Source organism: Schistocerca americana, chromosome 8, assembly GCF_021461395.2.
Source record: "Schistocerca americana isolate TAMUIC-IGC-003095 chromosome 8, iqSchAmer2.1, whole genome shotgun sequence".
In the NCBI taxonomy this organism is placed as follows: Eukaryota; Metazoa; Arthropoda; class Insecta; order Orthoptera; family Acrididae; genus Schistocerca; species Schistocerca americana.
The window spans coordinates 450,220,982-450,247,841 of NC_060126.1; the positions used below are offsets into that span (position 1 = coordinate 450,220,982).

At 44.2% G+C, this 26,860-nt stretch overlaps 1 long non-coding RNA gene across 1 annotated transcript in view; it reads left to right on the plus strand.

Moving 5' to 3' along the window:
• The first annotated feature begins 587 nt into the window (after positions 1 to 587).
• The window catches only part of LOC124545256, a 34,832-nt gene continuing 8,559 nt past the window's right edge, over positions 588 to 26,860 (plus strand). Inside the window, exons 1-2 of the long non-coding RNA XR_006967598.1 lie at positions 588 to 735; positions 22,585 to 22,736. This is a non-coding gene — a long non-coding RNA (uncharacterized LOC124545256). The remainder of the gene's footprint in view (positions 736 to 22,584; positions 22,737 to 26,860) is intronic.

Consider the following 26,860-nt stretch of genomic DNA (forward strand, 5'->3'; position numbering starts at 1 on the left):
CGGGCGGGACTACTCAAGAGGACGTCGTTATCAGGAGAAAGATAACTGGCATTCTACGGATCGGAGGTTTATAAATACAAAATCAAATAGGGGTAATGCAGGAGTAGCTTTAATAATGAGTAAAAAAAATAGGAGTGCGGGTAAGCTACTACAAACAGCATAGTGAACGCATTATTGTGGCCAAGATAGACACGAAGCCCATGCCTACTACAGTAGTACAATTATCCGTACGGGATGACAAAACAGGTTGTGGATAAGTGCGGTGTCCTTTGCTATGGCCGACAAATGCAAGGTGGAAGTACAAATACTCCAGCGTTCCTCCAGGAAGTATTTTGTAGAAGCACAGCAGCCGACGTCAAAAGCCTCACACTCGCTACTCGGCCTGGCCTCGAGTCACGAGCAGCGGAATCTGGCTCCATCGGCAGGCAACAGACGGCTCTGACGTCAGAGACCTGCAGCCTCCGAGAAGGATGACAAGCCGGCAAAACGTGCGCGGCCAGAGCGGCGTATCAAACGCGAGCACAATGGGCGCAACCTCTCGAAGGCCGCGCACAGATCTGTAGCGTGTGGAGGGGAGGGGAGGAGAAGCCCTCAGCCGCCCTTCATAAGGCGGCGTCCGGCGGACCAGACAGCACCCACCTGCTGCATCCACCATGGCTCGCTCCGCCACGCTCACCGCCCTCTGTCTGGTGATGCTCGTTCTGGCCGCCGTCACCACCCAGCACGCAGTCGAGGGTAAGCCAACAGTCTCATTCAGTTACGTGAATCGAGAAGCTCCAATTATGCAAACATCAATATCTTTTGCGTTCAAACATGTTCCAACATATTCGTGCCATCATCAGGGAGTGTTTTATTCAGTTCTGTAAAATGTAAACATGTTTGAAGTATTAACTGCTGGGACCAAAGTTAGGCGTAAGACAATTTGTCCCAACACAAAAGAGGATAGATGTCACGAAAACGTAATCCCAAAATGCAACTGCGAAATATTTTCGCGCAACAAGATTACGTTCATACAGGGAGCATCAGCTGCTCCTGCCGATTTTGTTTTCATGCAACCCGCGTTTGTATCAGGAACGGTATCCAGACAGGTGGCAGCCACATAACCGATATAAGTTCCCCTTCAGAGTTTTGGGCTAGGGTTAGCAAACGGGGTCATATTGAAAAAATTCAAGTGACGATAGGCCATGAGTTACAAAGCATGTATCTTTCTTCAGCCATACTTATGCAAAGTGTCTCCAATCCTTTTTTTGTGTAATTAGCGGTGCAGTAGACACGTTTCGGATGTCTCTGTAAGTTTATTACGTTTTTGGTACTTAATCTTTCGTAAATGGTGGAGAAACGTTGCCCTACAAAGCGTGTTTCACCAACGGAAACAACGAACTTGACAGAAGATATCAAAATGGGAAGCATGGAAGTACCAGGTTTCCGGTATATAACACAGCAAAAAGATTAATATTCAGAGTAATTCAGCTGCCCGTACCGATGCCGCTTTCGGCAACCCTACACGGCACAACTATGTTGTCGAACAGTTCACTCTGGAGATGGGAAGCACATTGTCAAAATGTTGTACAATGACTGGCAAAGTATACAATGACATCTTAGACCTACGTACAAATTTTGCCTATTAAACTACTTTAGAATACTAAGGTGGCGAGTCATATATTAATCCTTTTATTGAGTTATACACCGGAAATTTGTTACTTCCACACTATCCATTTAGATCTGTTAATTTCGTTGTTTTCGGTAGTTTTTTTTATTCGTGTCAGAAGCACCATGGATACAGGAATATAAAAAAATGAATAGAACACAGAAAAAAATTAATTAGAGGCATATGAAAATATATATATATAAATATATATACAAATATGTGTGCACAGAAACAAAATGTTATAGGCATTTGGCCCATAAGCGGGCTACGTCGACAGCATTTGGGGTTGCCAACATCAGATCCTCTAAAGTGCAGTGTGAAGGACATTCAGGGCAGTTATACATGTGCTGGGTCGTCTGCACCTCTCCACAGTCGCAGAGATTAGATGTAGTAGAATATCCCCACTTCAGAAGGTTATCTCTTGACCGTGCAGTGTTGGTGCGTAGCCTGTTTAGTGATCTCCAGACCACCCAATCCTCATCGTAACCTGGTGCCAATTCTTCCTTTGGTTCCATCCAGTGCCCTTCTCCCGACCGCTTCCATCTCTCCACCCTAGATCCAGGTTGGTCGCTAAAATCTTCGGTTGCTCTGAGAAAACTGCGTCTAGATTTCAAGCGTTTGGTGGCTGGCTGAGTTTTGTGGAGGAGGTGGCTCTCTGCCATCTCAGCCCTCGCTCTTTCACTATAGGCTGCCGCTTCTCTTCGCACTGCAGGAGGTGCAATCCCAGCAAGATGGTAGAGCTTGTCTGTTGGCGTCGGTTTCAGACATCCAGTGACGAGCCTGCAGGTCTCGTTCAGATCAATGTCGACCTGTTTAGCGTGGGTAGAGTTGTACCAGACACTGCTTGCATATTCGCCTGCTGGGAAGCAAACTGCTAGTGCTGTGGTCCTCACTACCTCTGGCTTTGCGCCCCAGGAGGAGTTCGTTATTTTCCGAAGAATATTATTTCTGCCGCTCACCTTCATTTTGGTGTTAATACAGTGCTGTTTATACGTCAGAGCCCTGTCTAGGGTTACTCCTAGGTATTTGGGGTTAACGCAGTGTTCGAGGAGTGTGTCCTTCCAGAAGACACGCAGCTTACGGGATGCCTGCTTGTTACGGAGATGGAAGGCGCAAACTTGTGTTTTGCTAGGGTTCGGCTTGAGTTGATTGTCGGCGTAGTACTGACAGAGCATGTCTAGCGCATCCATGAGCTTTGTCTCAACATCCTCAAAGGAGTCACCCTGTACGGCCATAGCACGGTCATCTGCCTAGATATAGTTTTCCGTACCAGCTGGCAGTGGTTGATCGTTGGTGTATATGTTAAAAAGTAAGGGTGCCAGTACGCTGCCCTTCGGTAGTGAAATACACTTTATAAGGCAACGTTTCTCAACCTTTCATGAAATATTAAGTACTACAAACGGAATAAACTTACAGAGACATCAAAAATCTGTTGCTACACCGCTAACTACGCAAAGAAAGACTGGGGACACTTGGACAAGTATGGCACAAGTAAAGCTTATCTTGGTCCAAAAAACCGTGTAATTTATGGTCAACCCGCCCTTGTGGCTGGTCATAAATGACATTGCCTATTACCTGTCCGGAAAATTGCTTTTAAAATGTTTTACAGCTCTAGGTAGTATTTTACAAAGTATGTAAGTCAAAAGCATCGACTATGTCCCTCCTCACTACACTTTACTAAACATCTAATAACTTCATCTTGAGTGGTTCTGGAAAGAACGGATTGGCTGTCCCTCTTCCTGAAGTTGATTCCACCTTGGTGCCCAGAACATTTTTTTCCTTGTAGCCATGAAGCGCTGATTTAGATATTTGGTACAGTTGTCCAGCTTTTCTTACGATCCTTCCTCTAGACACAGCATCAACTGCCTTCTTCACGGGGTCTTCATCATCAGAGCGATGAAAATCTGAGACGCGCTGTTTTCTAAATGACATAAAAAAATAGACGAACAGGTTCTTATAGCATTGCGATAATAGCTTTTGCTTTATCTAGTGATGTAAATGTTGTTAAAATTGCTTTGAAACTAAGAGAAACTTTTTCTCGGCATATGTCCCTAATCCGATATCCAAAGTAGCACGCTAATTTGCAAAATTCTGTACTCACTCTCGTGTTTAGTGTAAAGGTTCCACAGTCAATGACTGACGACGGAATATTCAGCTCAAGAATAACAATGTGTTTTATTAGTTAGGAAGTTGTCCAGTCATTCCAAGCCTCCAGAATGTTCGAGTGTAGTAACGTTTGAAGCGTTACCGTTTCCTCATTTGCCACAACGTCCATGATATAGTTGGGTTTAATAAAATGATTTTACACCCATTAATTGGTATGGATTGAACATCTTTCTTGAACAGTTTTCTCTCCTCCTCCTTACGAATACAATGACAGTTGTAAGGAAATCTCCACAGCACCTCTCTTCAAACTGTCCTCTTACATCCCAGATATGTGATGTCAGTAGCCATCAGTTAACAGAAGTATACAGTACAGAGAGAAAGACATTCACTAGTATCCAGCTGTTAACCGCCCTGAAAACGACCGCTACAGAGTTGGTCGAAACATCGGCAATTCCGCAGCTTTAGTGTTTTATAATGACGCGGCCTAATACCCTAAATTATTTTATTCAAAACTTTCGCGTTTGACTGGATTACCATAATAAGTTTTAGCCTTACATGTTAACAGGTCAGCATAAATCTGTTTTCTTCTTTCGCAAGCTACGTTGCGTATAAACGTGGGGTGATTTCACACGTTAACTGTCCCTCTTTTAGCTGTCCATCCCCAAAAGCCTTCTCCAAAAACAGTCGTAAGTGGCTTGGCTGAGAAATTGTCTCCTCGTCTAGTATCTATCTATTTGGTAACGGTACTCTTTTTTTTCTTTACAGATGTTGCGATGCTGCTAAGGAAATGAAGACAAATTTTTAATATCGATAATGTAGTCTTCAATTACTAACTTTACTTCCAGATCTGAACGCCACAAAGTTCAGTACGGTGTGTGGCAGTACATTGTGTACCAGTATCATTCCCCCCGCCTACCTGTTTCATTCGCGGATGTCACGCCGGCCGACAGATTGTCGCTTCCCCTTGTCCCATTTTGGACCCTGACTCTGAATTTTAAGAGTCTGTTGAGCAGTTCTGTGACGCTCTCAGGCCAGCTAAACAAATTCTTTACGCACCGTGCAGCTCTTTCCAAGTCCTTTCTATCTCTTTCGTTAACTTCGTAATGACTCTATAACGTCGAATCAGCGTCATCGTAATAATCATCATCATCACAATCATCATCAGCCCATCCAGTTACTTGGTGATGTGGTCTCTCTGAGTCGGCACGCAACAAAGGATCCCAGCAGGTTCTACCATTTCTGCCGATAATGAGCTTCCCGTTGCAAATTTATTGCATCCAGCTGTCTTTCATAGGTCTCCGGTCCATCTGCAAAGTGTCTTTCCTTCGGTCTTTTTTGGTAAATCGAGCTCCAGTCTAGTATTTGTTTTGGGCATCTGTCATCATTTCTTCGAGCGATATGACGGTCCACACTCATTTCAAGGTATTCTACATCTACATACATACTCCGCAATCCACCATACGGTGCGTGGTGGAGGGTACCTCGTACCACAACTAGCATCTTCTCTCCCTGTTCCACTCCCAAACAGAGCGAGGGAAAAATGACTGCCTATATGCCTCTGTACGAGCCCTAACCTCTCTTACCTTATCTTTGTGGTCTTTCCGCGAAATGTAAGTTGGCGGCAGTAAAATTGTACTGCAGTCAGCCTCAAATGCTGGTTCTCTAAATTTCCTCAGTAGCGATTCACGAAAAGAACGCCTCCTTTCCTCTAGAGACTCCCACCCGAGTTCCAGAAGCATTTCCGTAACACTCGCGTGATGATCAAACCCACCAGTAACAAATCTAGCAGCCCGCCTCTGAATTCCTTCTATGTCCTCCCTCAATCCGACCTAATAGGGATCCCAAACACTCGAGCAGTACTCAAGAATAGGTCGTATTAGTGTTTTATAAGCGGTCTCCTTTACAGATGAACCACATCTTCCCAAAATTCTACCAATGATCCGAAGACGACTATCCGCCTTCCCCACAACTGCCATTACATGCTTGTCCCACTTCATATCGCTCTGCAATGTTACGCCCAAATATTTAATCGACGTGACTGTGTCAAGCGCTACACTACTAATGGAGTATTCAAACATTACATGATTCTTTTTCCTATTCATCTGCATTAATTTATATTTATCTATATTTAGAGTTAGCTGCCATTCTTTACACCAATCACAAATCCTGTCCAAGTCATCTTGTATCCTCCTACAGTCACTCAACGACGGCACCTTCCCGTACACCACAGCATCATCAGCAAACAGTCGCACATTGCTATACACCCTATCCAAAGGATCATTTATGTAGATAGAAAACAACAACGGACTTACCACACTTCCCTGGGGCACTGCGGATGATACCCTCACCTCCGATGAACACTCACCATCGAGGACAACGCTCTTAGCGTCATGTCATTGAACGTTTTTGTACGTCTGATATTTACTGTTTTCTTTCAGTCCCTCTTTGTGCTTCTCAGCACTGATCTTTCCATTCCTCTTTGAACTACTATGAATTTTATAGCAATGAACTCAATTAGTGTCCATATCTCACAGCCGTAAATCATTATTGGTAGTATACATCGGTCAAAAACTGTTTTCGTCTGCTCAGCTGAGATCTCAGGTTTGAAAACTGAAGAGAATCTTCCATGAGCTTGCCAGCTCAATTTAATAAGTCAAAATAGTTCTGGTTTTATGTCTCTTTTTAAAATTACAAGTTCGAAGAGATAAACATAATACTGCGACCCTTTGCAGTTGTGTACTTCCAACGCATATATTTCCTTCCAATGTCCATTCATTCATCGTGATCTTGGTTTTGTGATAGTTCATTTTTATACTAACGTGAGAGAAGACCATTACAATTTCGTTGGCTAATATTTGGAAGTTCTATACTACTTTAAATAAAACGACGTCATCAGCAAATCTTAGATTATTTCATTTCTTTCCCAGAAATTAGATTGCCTTCGTTTCCCAATTTAGTTTAGATATTGCTTTTACCGGGACTGCTGAAAATAGACTTGAAGATACACCTTGTTTTACTCACTTTTCAATTGGAAATTCACTGGTTTTCTTCAACAACACTCACGAACGCTGTGGAAGTTTGGTGCTTCTTTTGGAAAAAATCTCTCTGACAAATCTCTCTGGCATCTACCTTCCCCACGACTAGATTTGAGTAGTGTTCCATCTCCGACATTTTTAACCAATCTCTGACCTCCAGCATCTTTCCAACAGCCTGGAAGCAGGGACTCATAAAGAGCTATGAATAAACAAGCAACACTTATGTTGCTTTTTGGATCTCAGCAAAGCTTTTGACACTGCCGATTTTGACATTCTACTTGCTGAACTCAAAAGTCAAAATTTTTCTTCAAGTGCTGCGCAATGGTTCCACTCCTACCTTACATCGTACCACAATGTGTAATGATTGGAAGAAAAATGTTATGGGGGAAGGATGTAGTATCAGGGTTTCCACAAGGATCAGTATTGGGCTAATTCTGATGATGTGTCAACTACTCTCTAAGACTGCAGATATCACTTACATGCTGACGACATTGTTACATTTAAGTGCAAGTGCAACAAACTCGTGCACAGTCATCCGGTATGTAAATGTCGATTTACTTGCCGTATCAGTATGAGCGCAGAGCACAGTTTGAAACTTAACCCATCTAAAACGCAAGCAATCTTAGTCGCTTGCAAAATACAGGGCTATTACAAATGATTGAAGCGATTTCATAAATTCACTGTAGCTCCATTCATTGACATATGGTCACGACACACTATAGATACGTAGAAAAACTCATAAAGTTTTGTTCGGCTGAAGCCGCACTTCAGGTTTCTGCCGCCAGAGCGCTCGAGAGCGCAGTGAGACAAAATGGCGACAGAAGCCGAGAAAGCATATGTCGTGCTTGAAATGCACTCACATCAGTCAGTCATAACAGTGCAACGACACTTCAGGACGAAGTTCAACAAAGATCCACCAACTGCTAACTCCATTCGGCGATGGTATGCGCAGTTTAAAGCTTCTGGATGCCTGTGTAAGGGGAAATCAACGGGTCGGCCTGCAGTGAGCGAAGAAACGGTTGAACGCGTGCGGGCAAGTTTCACGCGTAGCCCGCGGAAGTCGACGAATAAAGCAAGCAGGGAGCTAAACGTACCACAGCCGACGGTTTGGAAAATCTTACGGAAAAGGCTAAAGCAGAAGCCTTACCGTTTACAATTGCTACAAGCCCTGACACCCGATGACAAAGTCAAACGCTTTGAATTTTCGGCGCGGTTGCAACAGCTCATGGAAGAGGATGCGTTCAGTGCGAAACTTGTTTACAGTGATGAAGCAACATTTTTTCTTAGTGGTGAAGTGAACAGACACAATGTGCGAATCTGGGCGGTAGAGAATCCTCACGCATTCGTGCAGCAAATTCGCAATTCACCAAAAGTTAACGTGTTTAGTGCAATCTCACGGTTTTAAGTGTACGGCCCCTTTTTCTTCTGCAAAAAAAACGTTACAGGACACATGTATCTGGACATGTTGGAAAATTGGCTCATGCCACAACTGGAGACCGACAGCGCCGACTTCATCTTTCAACAGGATGGTGCTCCACCGCACTCCGATGGATCGGTCGTGGTGGAGACCATGATCAGCAATTCATGTCATGGTCTCCACGATCTCCCGACTTAACCCCATGCGATTTCTTTCTGTGGGCTTATGTGAAAGATTCAGTGTTTTAACCTCCTCTACCAAGAATCGTGCCAGAACTGCGAGCTCACATCAACGATGCTTTCGAACTCATTGATGGGGACACGCTGCGCCGAGTGTGGGAAGAACTTGACTATCGGCTTGATGTCTGCCGAATCACTAAAGGGGCACATATCGAACATTTGTGAATGCCTAAAAAAACTTTTTGAGTTTTTGTATTTGTGTGCAAAGCATTTTGAAAATATCTCAAATAATAAAGTTATTGTAGAGCTGTGAAATCGCTTCAATCATTTGCAATAACCCTGTACATATTACCCTTCAGTTAAGAGAATCTCTTCCACTATTAACCCTAAACGGCACAAAAATAACCTTTCCTTCCTCTGCAAAGAACTTGAAGATAATTCTGAAACATCATTTAGACTGGACTGAACGCGTAACTGCAGTCGGCAGAAAGGTGTCAGCGTCACTTCATTCAAGCCAGAAATATAAACAAGTATTTCCTTTCAGAGACATTAATACTTCACTATGAGGGTGTCATTTACCAAGGACTTTCGTACGAAAGTTCGTGCAGACTGCAACTAGCGATGAATTCTGTGTACGAGACAATTGGGACATACGCTCTTTAGGCCATATCAACCAGCCTACGAACAGTTATCATGGCTACAGAGTATCATACTGTGTTAGCTCCCTTGTCTTCTCAATCATTGCACTCCTTATTTTTCTTTATTTCTCACTCTCTGTGAACAGAACAGCACAAATACTCGCTCTCAACAAAGTAAAATTTTCTCACGTCGCAATGCCATGTTTTCTAAATCATTTTCTGCATCAGGAATCACACTTTGGTACAATCTTCCTCGGAATATCAGAGAAATTAAATTCCTGTCAAACATCAAAAGGCGGCTAATGGTCCATCTTCTATCACAACTGCCATGTCTCGTACATACTGTGCGGTTCATTCGCGTCAGACCCTTCCCCCACGACTTTTCCCAACCCTGGTCGGCAGAGTTTTCTGTTTATATAATGTTCTTTCCTAACAGCCACTTGTCACTGTTATTTCTATTTTCTCCTCTTCCTTCCATCTGATAATGATAAACATGGCTTTAAATGAGCTAAGCGATATCATTTAAATGCCATCTACTATTATTATCACTGTTGTTGCTGTATTGTCGGTTATTATTATTATTGTTATTATTGGAAAAGTTTTGTAATATCTTCGGTTTGTGTTATTCCTGATCAGATGTAATAGTAGCAATAAATAAGCAACAAACAAATAAGTAAATTCCTAATTTTCAACGGCTATGACTGATTCCAGTGACCAACCTCCGATCATGCAGAAAAATAGTATCAGGTTTCGCTCTAATTCTATTGCGTCAGAGGTTTCTTTCCAAATCAACGTCTACAGTAGATCAACTACAATTCTCAATTTCTGTTTTTGCTTTACTTTGTTTTTAAATGCTGTAGGTCTCCTGTCTTTACACAGATTGATAAATTCCAACTGCTTTCTAAACTGATTCTTACTATTTTTTCGTAAACAGCTTGAATAAATAGTCCAGTACTATGTTTGTTCTGAAACAATATATTGATAATTCCTGCATTCATGTGGATGGTGATGTTTTATGATGTAAATACTTTTGAAAATAGTCGCAAAATCGTCGGAATAGATCGGTGAGATCCTTCGTTTGCTGATGGGAGCATTGCACCAAACACTCAGCCTGTCTCTTGCAAACAACACAAAGTTTCCGTGACAATGCTTTACGTAATTGTTTTTTAATACGCCTCACAGCGGCAGCGGCGCTTTGAAGGCCATGACCTCGAAGTACTGTCTTCCCAATCTATCGGCGGCCCTGAGAGGAAGAGCGCACGGCGCTAAGCACTTCGCACGAAAGTATGCCTGGTCTTTGCTTTCGAAGAACGACATGTTTACCAGACAATACTATTTTTATACGTGTTTGTAACCCACTATTGAACTCGCAACGCACTGTCTCGTGTGCGTATGGTATGTACGAATGTGAAGAGCAGACTTTCTCCTATCACCACCCAACAAAACTCGTACAATTAATGACAAATTCTTCTGAATAGTGCACTGCGAGAGGCAACAATAATACTCATTTACCCTTGCGGTTTTGTTAATGTAATGTATGAACGCGAAACAGATAAAAGCACTGATTTCCATAAATGAAATAAAAAACACAGAAATTATTTACTTGGCGATGTAGATGTTTTTGTCCGTGTATTTTTCTACTTCGACACTATTGACGCTAGGTTATTATTATTATTACTGACGTTGGGTCCTACTGAACCACGCGATGTACAACAAGGGGTATTTTAAGCACTTCGTTTCAGCTTTAGTTTGTGTCCACATTACTGTTATTCTTTCAGAATGGGCTCTCCTCTGCTCGTCAGGTTAAGTTGTTCCGTTTCTTGTATTTTCCTTTCTGACCAATTGTCCACTCGTGAATTTTCCGCCTAAATATTTTCCTGTCTTGCATAGCAAGTTGTGTTATGCCTGATTCGTCTTCTTTTACTGCACCGACCCATCTTACTGTTCCAATTTTTGCTTTTCTCCGTGTTTAGCAGAATTCTACAATCAATCTACTTAACATGGATCGTAACGTTCTAATAATATTGCCGTAGAATTGTAGCTTGTGTTTTGTGCTATCTGAATACACGCCGAAATACTTTTCACTTTCTTTGTTTGCTCTTAGTATGTATTGTGATGCTAACTGTGTGGATTTTGTAAATGGTTAGAACTGAAAGCAAAATGTTAGCGAAATATAGCCGCATCACATTGACGACAGCGAGAGAATATTATAGCAATCAAAAATTGAGTTATTTAGTTAATGATCTAAAACCCTGCGTCGTCTAATATTTTTAAAGATTAAGTAAGTGTTATCTTCTTTGAAATCAATGGTAGGATCCCGAAGTCGTTGTTGAAGAGGGGAGAAGTCTTGTGACACAATATTTAGTTTCATTGTAACAAAACGATTTGTATGATAATACACAGCGATAGTCGGACTTCGTAAAGAAGATTAGATCGCAGGCTCGACTTGTGGATATCAAAATGGATAAAGGATAGCGCGCTAATGGCCCGCGATAGATACGTTACCAAACTAACCGCTTCCAACAAATCTGACAGGCTTAAACACTAATAAATTTTTATATAATATTAGTGAAACGGTTCAAGTACATGGCTAAAGAATGAATACGTAGTTAAGTTTTTATCAATTATTATTCAAGCAAGAGTACAGAAATGACGGTTACATGGCCTTACAAATTGGCGGTCGGAACAAGAGAGAGTCGATAAGGAGAAGAAGGCTTTTCGTGCTACGCTTTTCTCAACACAAAACAGATAAGATCGTAAATCGGAAAAAAAGACATTAGTCAGTTAATTCGAGATAAATTCGTTTTTAAGCATACAGTTCTACCCCTGACACAGTTAAAAACATTGATTCTCTACAGTACGATCCTTCTACAGTATAATCTGGACTTACAGTTTTCTTTAATACTTTTCGTTTTCTCTTTCGGATTTCCTCAGAGTCTGTCTTTCTGTTTAAAACGAATATCATAGCCTCATAAAGACACTGCGTTGATGACTGTGCTTTAGTGCCAGAGTTTGATGTCCTCTGAGACACATTTTGTTGTAGACGTCTCTTCCAAGCCTCAAAACTGATTATTTAATGGTCTCAGCTAAATATCTTAAATGCTCAACTCTCTCGATTTACACGCATTTTGTTTTTAGAATTTTCGGCGCCAAATTGTTGCTGGAAAAAAAAATATATATATATATATTTCAAAATATGTTTCGAACCCTCCTCTTTCTGCCGGTTATTTAATAATTTGTATTTGTTTCGAGCTGTTTGAAAGTGCTGGCATTGAACTGCCAGGTCGTCTGCAAAAGACAACCAGTCCACAGTAATAATGGTTCTTCCCAATTTTATGAGTCCGTGAATTTTTAGCTCTGATTTTAGTTTCCGCCACTCATGAATTCCTTTTTTCTAAGAGAGAGTTGAAAAGCAATGGAGACAGTCCATCATTTTCTCTCACTCCTGTTTTAATTTCAAAATGTTCCGAAATATCTCCTGTGAAGTTTACCTTAGTTTTTGTATCGTTTAGTATTTTACTAGTAATGAGAGTGGTTCTTGTTTTCAAAATTTGGAAGAGAGACTTCTATTAACAGTTATCACTAAACGTAAATGAATATCAACAAATTCATCCATTTAAACGTTTAATTACTTATAGATCTAGTTCCACGATGAGTGCCTTTTATTTTTTATTTATTAATTTATTTTGAGTCATCAGTCTTCTGACTTGTTTGATGCTGCCCGCCACGAATTCTTCTCATGTGCCGACTTCTTCATCACAGAGTAGCACTTGTAACATATATCCTCAGTTCTTTGCTGGATGTATTCCGATCTCTGTCTTCCTCTACAGTTTTTGCCCTCTATAGCTCCCTCTAGCACCACGGAAGTCATTCCTCGATGTCTTAACAGATGGCCTATCATTCTGTCTCTTTTCCTTGTCAGTGTTTCCCACATTTTCTCCGATTCTGCTCAGAATCTCCTCATTCCTTACCTTATCAGTCCACATTCGTTTGTAGCACCACATCTCACAAATACTCCGATTCTCTTCTGTTCCAGTTTTGCCATAGTCCATGTTTCACCATTCTCTGCTTCAGACGTATATTTCTCAGAAATTTCTTCCTCAAATTAAGGCCAGAAATATCATTTTTGCCAGTGTTAGTCTGCTTTTGATGTCCTCTTTGCTCCGTCCGTCGTGGGTAATCTTGCTGCCTAGGTATCAGAATTCCTTAACTTCATCTACCTCGCTACCATTAATCCTAATGTTAATGTTCTCGTTTTTCTAATAGATACTACATTACACATTATGCTTTCCCATTTCTGAGTTTGAGAAACTGATTCAGCAACCTCCCCCCCCCCCCCCCTTTCCCATCTCCCCGTATTGAGGGAGATATTGAGCTGAGAGAAATGAAGTAGTCAGCATTTTCCATCGCAGAACTCGCGAATACAGTTTTGCAGTAGTACGCATTAAGGAATGAAACTAAGCGTACTAGACAACAAATGGATGACTCCCGCGAGACATCACACGGTTACCGTGTAACGCTCCCGCAAGCCCTGCGAAAAGCCACAATTCTGCGAAGAAGAGTGAGACGTCCTGCTAAGCCCGCAGGACAGGACAGGAAAGTGGCCAAAATGAGCGGCTGTCAGTTACACTCGAACACATATAACTTTATTTATTTGACCAAACATTGCAGTACAAATTCTTGAACTTAGTTACCGACTGAATACGCCACACTATCTTATGGCTTAAGGGCACAACCACTTTAATTTAAAAAAAGAAACGGCTAAAAGCCCTTAACTCAAAATTCAGACGCCCAAAAGAATATTTAGAAGGCAGAAGGCCTCACGTTAAGTAAGTTCTATAATTTTCCTGAAGGCCCAAAAATCTAACACTTGAAAAGCAACAACCGTAATTTAAAGACGGCTCAAGGCTCGAGGTAAAATTAAATTAAAAAAACGCAAGCCAAAAGGCCTTAACTTCAATTAGGCTGAAGGCCCGAAACAGTCTGATGCTCGAAAGACAAAGATCCTTAATTTTAAAACGGCTGAAGGCCCGTGACTTACAAGACAACTAAAATAATTTTTATTAGGCAGAAGGCCCAAGGCTTTATCTTTAAACTATATATTGATCAGGCTGAAGGCCCAAACAATCTAACACTTGAAAAGCAAGAAACTTTAATTTTAAAGCTGCTGAAGGCCCATGACTTAAAACACCACTAAAAACAATTCAACTTTGATTCAAAACCTTCGGCTATGAGCCATACAAATACACACAATAGAAAATCAGAAAAGGCAGTGCAGCTAACGGCGCTCAGAAGTTTCGGGGGTCGGCCAGTACTTGAAATACTAACGTTCACTTAGGTGAGACAGACAGTCGGCCCAGTCATTCTCGATCCGACGACAACCCAACCAACAGACAGTCAACGGACCCACCGACAAGGTAACTTGCACTCCACTCGACCAGCACACAACCGAGAGTTCAATGCGAAACGTAAAAGGCATGAACGCCCAGAACCAAGCATACATTAAGCTGTCAGACAACACACTGTGCTGGACACCGACAACATGGTGAGGAAAGGACACTGCCTGAATTTACTTCAACGACCAGGGCAGGTAGCCGGAACGTTAACGGCCACAAGGCAGAAAATTCCGCTGGTGCACTTCAATTGCAAATAACCAAATACAGTTAGACTCCACTGGACGATGGCTAAACCTTGGCCAACTCGAACACACACGCTGTTGCTCGCGGGAATGTCCCAACAGCCAACAACGAGAACCAAACGGCACAATCTGAACAGTCTTGACTTGCTGATAAATAATCCAAACTCAACTTTCATGTCCAGGGTCAGTGAGCCACGGACCTCGTAGCAATGGGGACGGCCCCGCACACTCCTCCACTACGTAGAAACCGCCAGCGGGCCTGGCCAAACTACGCCCCGCGGAGATTTCCTCGCTGCTCCATGCCTACCGACTGACTGCTCGCACACAGCCCATCTGGAAGCTATAAGCACCGGACCAAAGATAGAGCGAATATCGATACACACTGCTGCTGCCTCTCACGGAGAGAGCGAACAACAGCATAATCGCAATAACCGCGGGACACCAAACACAGAATAGGAACCAAGGTTTAAACCAACGCACATGAGCCCAACATGGCTCGAAGAGAGTCTGCAGGTTTCCTTAGGTGACCCAAACCCAGCTGCAGCCATTCATTCATTATTTGATCCCGTAGAGTTGCCGCATTGTGGAGAAGTACACTGCTACATTTCAACCTCTGTTCTAAAAAGTCTTCATTATTTTCTATGGAATTAAGACAGTGTGATTCAGCGGAACGATAAACGTGTGATAGGGTACCTACAGCTGTTCCAAATACACTAACGGAAAAAAGATCGCAACACCAAAAAATAAGTAATGTGTGGTAATGAAATTTCGGGAATACATTCATCTGGGTAATATATTTAAGTGATTAATATTGCAAGATCACAGGTTAATGTAAGCGCGAGGTAAGTCATTGCATGCGTGAAATGCTGTTACAAAAAAATGGTTCAAATGGCTCTGAGCACTATGGGACTTAACATCGATGGTCATCAGTCCCCTAGAACTTAGAACTACTTAAACCTAACTAACCTAAGGACAGCACACAACACCCAGCCATCACGAGGCAGAGAAAATCCCTGACCCCGCCGGGAATCGAACCCGGGAACCCGGGCGTGGGAAGCGAGAACGCTATCGCACGACCACGAGATGCGGGCTGCTGTTACATTAATAACCGATGTAACCGCTAGAATGTTGAATGTAAGCACACAGACATGCATGCAATGCGTGAAACAGATGTCGGATGTCAGTTTGTGGGATGGAGTTCATGCCTGCTGCACTTGGCCTGTCAATGAATGGACCGTAAATGCTGATTGCGGATGACGCTGGAGTTGTCGTCGATGATATCCCATATGTGGTCTGGAGACAGATCTGCTGATCCAACAGGCCGAGGTAACATGTGCAGTCCCTGTAGAGCATGTTGGGTCACAACAGCGATTTGTGGTCTGCTGGAAAACACCCCCTGAAATTCTGTTCATGAATAGCAGCACAACAGGTCGAAGCACCAGACTGACTTTCACTTTTGGAGTCAGGGTGAGCAGGAAAACTACGAGAGTGTTGCTGCGGTCACACGATATCGCACCCCAGCAGGTGTACGTCCAGTGCGTCTAGCACACAGACAGGTTGTTTGCAGCCGTTCAGCTGTCCACCTTCTAACCATCACGGCCATCACTGGCACCGTGACAGAAACAGCTTTCCTCAGAAAACACAACAGAGCACGACCCTGCCCTCCAATTAGCTCTCGCTCGACACTACTGAAGGGATGGATTGATGTCAATGGAATGCATGCTACAGGGTGACTGGTACGAAGCTGTCATGAAGTAACCTTTTTGTAACAGTTCGCTGTGTCACTGTGGTGATAACTGATGCTCAAATTATGCTGCTGATGTAGTACGATGGGCCAGAGCCGTACGCCGAACGCGATGTTTTTCCCTTTCGGTGGCGTCAAGTGGTTGTCCGGGGCCGAGTCTTCTTGCGACCGTACTTTCTCGTGTCCACCGCTGACAGCAGTCATTTATAGTGGCTACACACCTGCCAAGCCTTTCTGCAGTATCGCAGAAGGAACATCCAGCTTCTCGTAGCTCTATTACACGCCCTCGTTGAGACTCAGGTGTTGATAATGGCGCCTTTGTCTTGACTAACGTCAGCCCACCACGTCCATTCTCAAAAGTAACTAACACTCACGATTGTTACAGTGATCTGCATCCTCATAGTGTTGCTACTATCGTCCAATTTATGGGATTGGCGCGAAATTAGAATAGACATCATCTTTGATGTAGAAACACGCTGACCAATTTTCGTTTATGTTGCAAAACTCCTTCTTGGTGTCAGGTTTTTTTTCGGTCTAAGTAGTCGCAGATGATATGATCCACACCGCTGGAGGTGCAATAAGAACACAGCCCAGGTAAACGATGCAGAACAAGTTTATTAGTAAACACATGAACTCAAGTCTCCTCTAAAGAGTAGGTTTTTACATTGACTGTATATTATTAAGTCAGAATTGGACTTGGATGGCATAGTTACTATTTGTTGGGCTGACAGCCTCAAGAAATATCAAGGTTACAAGCTGAGTACGCCTTGGAAGGAGACAGTTAATAACACGGAGCTCCACGACGCCCGCGGTGCAGAGGTCACATGTGGGGGAAAGCCTGGTGGCGGCGCTTGCTGCTCCATGCAGAGTTTGTTGCTGTTTGAGATACGGCGTCGAAGGCCCTTCTGGTTCCTTACCGAGACTGTGACTGACGAATTGCTACTGGGGTCAGCATCTCGCCTGGCACAGCTCTGGCACCAGTAGTGGTGCATGGTACCCTCCACCACGCACCTACGGTGGCTTGCGTAGTACCTATGTAGATATAGATGTGGATACCGTGAAGGCACTAGGATACAGTCCGTTCTGTTTGTGAGGACGTGAGCCTCCAGAGGCCAAGCAACATGTCCGCGGGGCCAGCGACCTCTTGTGGCGATTGGGCTGCCGCCAGCTGGGTGGTCGGTCGGACGAAACCGCCTGGCTGTCGTCTGCTGGAGTGGCCCACGCAGCTTTACTGTGTCGCCCACCCAGTTAGCACTGATGCAGTGGATGCTACGTAAGAGGTGGACGGCCCCGAAATAGCACCAGATACACTGTAAGATAATAAAAAAATAAATAAATAAAAATGCAACACAGAGGAGCAGTACATATTGCTCACAAAAACTTTGGCGGCTACTGGATGACTGTGTGACGCTGCAACGCAATTTCTACACCTACATCTACATTTATACTCCGCAAGCCACCCAACGGTGTGTGGCGGAGGGCACTTTATGTGCCACTGTCATTACCTCCCTTTCCTGTTCCAGTCGCGTATGGTTCGCGGGAAGAACGAGTGCCGGAAAGCCTCCGTGCGCGCTCGAATCTATCTAATTTTACATTCGTGATCTCCTCGGGAGGTATAAGTAGGGGAAGCAATATATTCGATACCTCATCCAGAAACGCACCCTCTCGAAACCTGGACAGCAAGCTACACCGCGATGCTGAGCGCCTCTCTTGCACAGTCTGCCACTTGAGTTTGCTAAACATCTCCGTAACGCTATCACGCTTACCAAATAACCCTGTGGCGAAACGCGCCGCTCTTCTTTCGATCTTCTCTTTCTCCTTCGTCAACCCGATCTGGTACGGATCCCACACTGATGAGCAATACTCAAGTATAGGTCGAACGAGAGTTTTGTAAGCCACGTCCTTTGTTGATGGACTACATTTTCTAAGGTTCTCCCAATGAATCTCAACCTGGTACCCGCCTTACCAACAACTAATTTTATACGATCATTCCACTTCAAATCGTTCCGCACGCATACTCCCAGATATTTTACAGAAGTAACTGCTACCAGTGTTTGTTCCGCTATCATATAATCATACAATAAAGGATCCTTCTTTCTATGTATTCGCAATACATTACATTTGTCTATGTTAAGGGTCAGTTGCCATTCCCTGCAACAAGTGCCTATCCGCTGCAGATCTTCCTGCATTTCGCTACAATTTTCTAATGCTGCAACTTCTCTGTATACTACAGCATCATCCGCGAAAAGCCGCATGGAACTTCCGACACTATCTACTAGGTCATTTATATATATTGTGAAAAGCAATGGTCCCATAACACTCCCCTGTGGCACACCAGAGGTTACTTTAACCTCTGTAGACGTCTCTCCATTGAGAACAACATACTGTGTTCTGTTTGCTAAAAACTCTTCAATGCAGCCACACAGCTGGTCTGATATTCCGTAGGCTCTTACTTTGTTTATCAGGCGACAGTGCGGAACTGTATCGAACGCCTTCCGAAAGTCAAGGAAAATAGCATCTGCCTGGGAGCCTGTATCTAATATTTTCTGGGTCTCATGAACAAATAAACCGAGTTGGGTCTCACACGATCGCTGTTTCCGGAATCCATGTTGATTCCTACAGAGTAGATTCTGGTTCTCCAGAAACGACATGATACGCGATCAAAAAACATGTTATAAAATTCTACAACAGATGGACGTCAGAGATATAGGTCTATAGTTTTGCGCATCTGCTCGACGACCCTTCTTGTAGACTGGCACTACCTGTGCTCTTTTCCAAACATTTCGAACCTTCCGTTCCTCTAGAGACTTGCGGTACACGGCTGTTAGATGGAGCGCAAGTTCTTTCGCGTACTCTGTGTAGAATCGAATTGGTATCCCGTCAGGTCACGTGGACACCACGCAGCCGGCAAAGATAGTAAACAGGGGACATGTAGATACTGGCACATAAAGTCTTTTCAGATTACACTCCGTGTACTCAGTTGGACAGCAACTATTCCTCGCAGATAGACGCGTAAACAGCACACGCAAACGTCATAATTTGAGAGAGGTCGTGTAGTTGAGCTCAAAGAAGCCGGTTGGAGTGCTCGACGTTTGAGCAGGAGTGATAGCACTATCAGACGATGTTACAACGAATGGCTGCAGCCTGGTCGAACCTAGGGAGTCGACAGAACGTGAGTACCGATCAATCGTCAGAGAGGCACTCACAGCTCCGGGTTCATCATTATCGTCCATCCGACGTGCAACTGGTGCTTCAGTGATCGCACGAACCATTTGTAGGCGGTTAACGGAAAGGTGGGCGGGCTGTGCTCACTAGCATTGACATTAGCACGTCAGAAAACCCGTCCGCAGTGGTGTCGGGCGCATTCGGCCAGGAACGTCATTGACTGGAGTAGAATTATCTTCAGCGGTGAGTGCCGCTACGAACTGAGCCCAGACGGCCAGCGAAGACGTGTCTGGAGAAGCAGCGGAGAGCAGTTGGGTACCAACCTCACTGTCGCCCGCCGTGCAGGCTGCCAACCAGGAGTCATGGTCTGAGGTGCCACTCCGTAAGAGGACCCCTTTGGTCGTCATCCGTGGTACGCTTACAGCACGGCGTTACGTCTACGATATTCTGCGCCCCGTTTTGTTACTCTTCACGGCAAGCCATCGTCGGCTTATGTTTCAGCAAGATAACGCCCGCCCGCACATGGCGAGAGTATTTAGTGTTTGTCTTCGTGCTTGCTAAATCTTACGTGAACAGCAACACCTTCGGACCTCTCCCCAACTGAGAACGTTAGGGGCATTACACACAGGGCTGTCCAACCAGCTCGTTCTGACGATGTAACGCGCCAGATGGACAAAATGTGGCAAAATGAGCCCAACCAGCTCGTTCTGACGATGTAACGCGCCAGATGGACAAAATGTGGCAAAATATCCCTCAGGAGGACATCCAACAAATCTGTGAATCAGTGTCAAGCCGAAAAACTCCTTTCATAGGAGCCAGAGGTGAAACAACGCATTATTGACTTCCTCAATTTCCGAAGCTCTTCCTCTTGAACAAATCCTCTATTTTTTCTGAAATTTTAATCGTTTGTTTGCCTGTACACGTGCAGCACATCTACTGATTTCCGTCCCACAGTTCCGTTCGGATAATTCCTTTGTGGAGCGTTGCTTTTTACTTAGAGCGTTTTTTCTATAGCATTATGATGGAGTGATTTAGCAGAACAGTCAAGGTGCGATGGAGAACCCGAGTGTTTATCAAATCAGGGACGTGGGGACGCAGCTCTGCGAACACGGCTGTTTCCATATTGGGAGACAGAAGTTCAAATGGCTCTGAGCGCTATGGGACTCAACTGCTGTGGTCATAAGTCCCCTAGAACTTAGAACTACTTAAACCTAACTAACCTAAGGACATCACACACATCCATGCCCGAGGCAGGATTCGAACCTGCCTGCGACCGTAGTGGTCGTGCGGTTCCAGACTGTAGCGCCTTTAACCGCGCGGCCACTCCGGCCGGCGGAGACAGAAGTGTCCAGAACAAAACTGCCATGAAGATGTAGAAGAAAGAGTAACCCTTCGCCACCAGTAATATTGAAATAAACATACTGATTCATATCCACAGTAACCTGAATGAGAGGTCCCAAGTCGTTGCACGTAAAACACCCGCGAAACATCACAGAACCACCGACAGCTTGAACTACACTCTTCGCACACTACAGGCTAACTCCCTCACTGGCCTGTCGTTTTGTATCGTTCGAAAAGCGCAAAAATAGCCTCCAGTTACTGTCCAGATACTGCGTTGTTTGTGAAAGATTACCGTCAAACCTCCTTGCCTAGGGACGCCAGATGTCGTCAAGCCCTGAATGAAAATTGCGCAACTAATAACAGGGGAGGGGAGCTTGAGAGCGCTACCTAGAGAGCGTGCCTTTTCTGTACGATACTAGGCAGCGGGCTGGAGGGCTCACACGCTGATGTGTGGGTCCCTGCATTCTATATCTTTTTTTTTTAATGAATTCCTTTAACTTGACTCTTTTGTGATTTTTTGGATATGTTAAAGATTGATGACTATTGATTATCTATTTATTTTAAACATTATCACTCGACTTTACAGCGATTGCAGCAATTGTTCCAGTTTGCAGATATTACAGTTTTACAACTTATAGCTCGGGTCTGTTATATACTAATCTGCACGCACATTTCTACAGGCAAGAGGGAATTGCGTAGGCCAAATGTATACTACCAAAGACTCCCAATATTTTACATGGGACATCGACTATGTGAGGAGGATAATGGGCAAACTGGGGACCAGATACATTTCCGAAATTAAACGAGAACATTCATTTCCTTAAACAGTCCGATGCTGGAAATAAAAGAATTAGTACAAATATTCAAATACCTCTCTTCCACGCGTGAACATCGAGACAGACGCACTGAGGGCACGTCTGCTCACTTACCCGTCTTCTGTAACACTCCCACAATATCGCGGGCATCCAGAGGTCTTCCTGGGTCCCGGTGGAGGTGATGGTCGAACCACTTGGCCGTGACCAACCCCTCCACCACAAATCTTGTGACACTGGAAAGTCTTTGACTTTTACCTGCCTGTGCCGTCTCTCTGATCCCCTACCCAGGAGTAAGGTTGGCACTACTATACTGCAGAACTACTTCCCAACTAAGATTTCGCCACTCTTTATGGAAAGGTGTGAGGAGGATTAGGAAAGTTCATTCGCAGATTCACATTCACGTACAAGAAATTCATGATACACGACATATATAAATACGTATTATGAAGCCTGACACATTTCTTTCCACCCGCCCACATAGGTTCTGTTGCACCAGCGGCCGGCCGCGTCGTGCAATAAAATAGGCTGCGGAGCCGCCTCCGTTTGTATTTCCTGGTGCGAGCGAGCAGCGAAACCTGCTGCTTATGGAGCGGAAATTACTGTACCGTTTTATTCTGGTCCATTGAAGACGCCAGGTTTCGTACACTGGTGTCATTCATTGCTGTCGTGATGTTGAATATGTCCCGTTGTAAATGTTTCCAGTCATTTAGTTTCTGGTTTAACTTTCTAACGCTGTCGTTCTCAAGACCAATATTAAGCAATTTCAGTTTTTCGCGAGACGTTACAAAATTTGCAGCGGGCTGTCTTTTGCTACTGCCGTCACCGCAGCACTCACCCGCCCTGTGTGCATTGTTGCAGGAGCAAGTAGAGCGGTGCGAGCCTCCACGTGTACGCCGGGCAGCACCTTCATGCAGGACTGCAACACGTGTCGCTGCAACGACAAGGGCACCGCCGCCTCCTGCACCACCAAGATCTGCGCCGGGTAGCCGGGCAGCCGCCCACTCTGCTCCGTAAGTCTGCCCATACACTCGCCTGCCGCAGGCGTTAAAAAACGTAAAAAACTCACCTGGCGTGTCGAAACTAATACACTGCGACACCTGAAAGAATAGCAAATAACTGTTGGGCTACTTCTGAAGTTAGTGGCAGTTTCCCATAATAACTGTTGAACACAACAGGTACACGTAACAGAAACTTTAGTCATCAATAATATATTCTCCTTCACTATTTACAACACTCTGCCAATGCTGGGGGAACTTTTCGATTACGCGACTGTAGGAAACGTGCTTGAGGCACAGAACTCGTCGATCCACGTTCGGAGGGCGTTTTCATCCGGAAAGGGAGTTCCTTGAAGGCTGTTCGGTACAGAGCGGAAAAGGTGAAAATCTGAGGGAGCAAGATCAGAAGAGTGAGGTGGGTGAAGAGTGACTTCCCACCCAAACTATTTTATAGTGTTCTTTGTCAGCCTAGCAGATTGTGGGAAGGCGTTATCGTAGAATAGCATCACTTCATGCAGACTTCCTGGTCGTTGTTCTTGGATTGCATCTGCAAGACTTCTCAGTTGTTGGCAATAAATGTCAGCAGTGATGGTTACAATTCGGGGTAGCAGTTCCTAGTACACCAAACCGTCGCTGTTCCACCGGATCTTTCGAGGACGTGCGTAGGTCTCTGTACGGGGAACTTCTGCTTTTTTGGCGTCAACCATTCCTTTCTTTTCCATACATTAACATACTCTCTTTCAAATTCTGAGGGTGGTAGGGGTAAAATACAGGGAGCGAAAGGCTATTTGCAATTTGTACGGAAACAAGATGGCAGTTAAAAGAGTCGAGGGGCGTGAAAGGGAAGCAGGGGTTGGGAAGGGAGTAAGACAGGGTTGTAGCCTATCCCCGATGTTATTCAATCTGTATATTGAGCAAGCAGTAAAGGAAACAAAAGAAAAATTCGGAGTAGGAATTAAAATCCATGGAGACGAAATAAAAACTTTGAGGTTTACCGATGACATTGTAATTCTGTCGGAAACAGCAAAGGATATGGAAGAGCAGATGAACGGAATGCACAGTGTCTTGAAAGGAGGATATGAGATGAACATCAACAAAAACAAAACGAGGATAATATAATGTAGGCGAGTTAATTCGGGTGATGCAGAGGGAATTAGATTAGGAAATGAGGCACTTTAAGTAGTAAAGGAGTTTTGCTATTTGGGGAGCAAAATAACTAATGATGGTCGAAGTAGAGAGGATATAAAATGTAGACTGGCAATGGCAAGGAAAGCGTTTCTAAAGAAGAGAAATTTGTTAACATCGAGTATAGACTTAAATGTCAGGAAGTCGTTTCTGAAAGTATTTGTATGGAGTGCAGCCATGTATGGAAGTGGAACACGAACGATAAATAGTTTGGACAAGAAGAGAATAGAAGCTTTCGAAATGTAGTGCTACAGAAGAATGCTGAAGCTTAGATGGGTAGATCACATAACTGATGGAGAGGTATTGAATAGAATTGGGGAGAAGAGAAATTTGTGGCACAACTTGACTAGAAGAAGGGATCTGTTGGTAGGACATATTCTGAGGCATCAAGGGATCACCAATTTAGTATTGGAGGGCAACGTTGAGGGTAAAAATTGTAGAGGGAGACCAAGAGAGGAATACACTAAACAAATTCAGAAGGATGTAGGTTGCAGTAGGTACTGGGAGATGAAGAAGTTTGCACAGGATAGAGTAGCATGGAGAGCTGCATCAAACCAATCTCTGGACTGAAGACCACAACAACAACATAAAAAAACCATTTCTCGTCACCAGTAACGGTATAGGATAGGAATGGTTGGTGTTGTTCACGAGCCAATTGACGTCGCGCAAGCAGAGATGCACATACGGCCACCAGCTGATTTTTGTGATTTTGGCTTAGAGCATTGCGGTAGATATAAAGCCGAGTTTTGAACCTTCTCCCATTGCATGCAAATGTCGCACGATGGTGGGTAGATCACACTTCGCCACATTTGTCAGTTCTCGAGTTCAATGACGTGGATCGTTGTGGATTAATGTGTTTAAACGATCTTATTCAAAGCCCGAACGTCTTCTTGTACGTGGAGACTCATTAGTGCCAAAGCCATCCTCCTTAAAACGAGAAAACCATTTCCTTCCCGTGCTCTGTCCAGTTTCATTGTCCTCATACATGGCGCTAAAGCGTATTGCTGCCTCCGTTGCTGCAACCCGTCTATCGAACTCTAACAGAAGAATATGTCGGAAATGTACCGATTTCTCAACTTGGTACTTCATTTCTACCGTCCACTGACGGTTGGGGGAGACGGGGGGGTGGGGGTGGGGGGGGGGGTCAAATGGTTCTTATGACCTGACCAGACAGAAGGCGGCCTGGCAATGTGGTCCTTGTAGCCGTATTCGGCCGCTGCTGTCAGCGCTGAGGCAGGCCATGCCAGCTGTGCGTAGCGGCTGCTGGGCCGCTGTCGCTACGTCAGCTACCACACTGTGGAACCGCATTAGCTGCCTGCACACAACACACACACACACACACACATACCATTTGACCGCTGTGACCTATCTCAGCAGTGGAGGTTGGCATCAGTTCTATACCATCTGCACTATAGGGATGGGAAAGACCAACCCGTTAAAATGGAAATCGGTATTATAGTTCTAAATAACCGGTATTTTTCAGTGTTTCTTTGGTCTCGGTTAGAGAAGGTGTTTTTCTTTATTGTTTACTAATAATCAAATAATAAACCTAAATACCAATTAATCATAGCAGCAGTGCTGAAATGTTTCGTTTTTAAATAAATCGTTCTTTTTTTAAAAAAAAAGGAGTAATTTTTATTCGTAAAACTTGCATTGGTTTGAAACACTGAGTTGCTATAGAAAATGGAGAAAGCGCTCAGCACTATTTTAATAACAATGCCGACAGAAACGAGCGACAAACACATAGCATAAGAGGTGGTGCAGCATTTCTGCGACAACAATGTCCCTGTTGCCGTGCGCCGTGGGCTAAGGCATGCGTGAACGTGTGCAAGACGCGTCCCCACACTTCCTATACGGTAGTTTCCCGCTGACGTCGCCATACATCCGTTGTATTGTAGAACGGCGAGAACCCTAGTCTGGAAACGTTTTTACGAAGTCACGTACCAATGAAGTACAATTTGCGTAAAAGGCTAGAGATTTATCAGCCGTTTCTATGAAATAAAAATGAAGAAGGAAATATGTAAGGCCGAGCGGTTCTAGGTGCTTCAGTCTGGAACCGCGCGCCCGCTATGGTCGCAGGTTCGAATCCTGCCTCGGGCATGGACGTGTGTGATGTCCTTAGGTTAGTTAGGTTTAAGTAGTTCAAAGTTCTAGGGGACTGATGACCTCAGATGTTAAGTCCCATAGTGCTCAGAGCCATTTGAACCATTTTTTTAATTATGTTAACAGTAATAAATTTAAAACTTCACAACAATTCATTAGAAAATAGTTGACCTGTTGCCTATGTCTACAACAATATGCGTTCGGCTGCTTACACCCTTGAAAACGGACAAATTAACATCAAAAACAGGGTTCTTTGACCTAAGTTTTCATCTTTTAACACTGACTATTCACGATGCCCAAACAGTGGTTTGACCTCCGATTACAAGAAGATTTTGGGGTAAGGTTTCAAAAAACTGGTGGCTTTTTCTAGTATACTACACTCCTGGAAATTGAAATAAGAACACCGTGAATTCATTGTCCCAGGAAGGGGAAACTTTATTGACACATTCCTGAGGTCAGATACATCACATGATCACACTGACAGAACCACAGGCACATAGACACAGGCAACAGAGCATGCACAATGTCGGCACTAGTACAGTGTATATCCACCTTTCGCACCAATGCAGGCTGCTATTCTCCCATGGAGACGATCGTAGAGATGCTGGATGTAGTCCTGTGGAACGGCTTGCCATGCCATTTCCACCTGGCGCCTCAGTTGGACCAGCGTTCGTGCTGGACGTGCAGACCGCGTGAGACGACGCTTCATCCAGTCCCAAACATGCTCAATGGGGGACAGATCCGGAGATATTGCTGGCCAGGGTAGTTGACTTACACCTTCTAGAGCACGTTGGGTGGCACGGGATACATACGGACGTGCATTGTCCTGTTGGAACAGCAAGTTCCCTTGC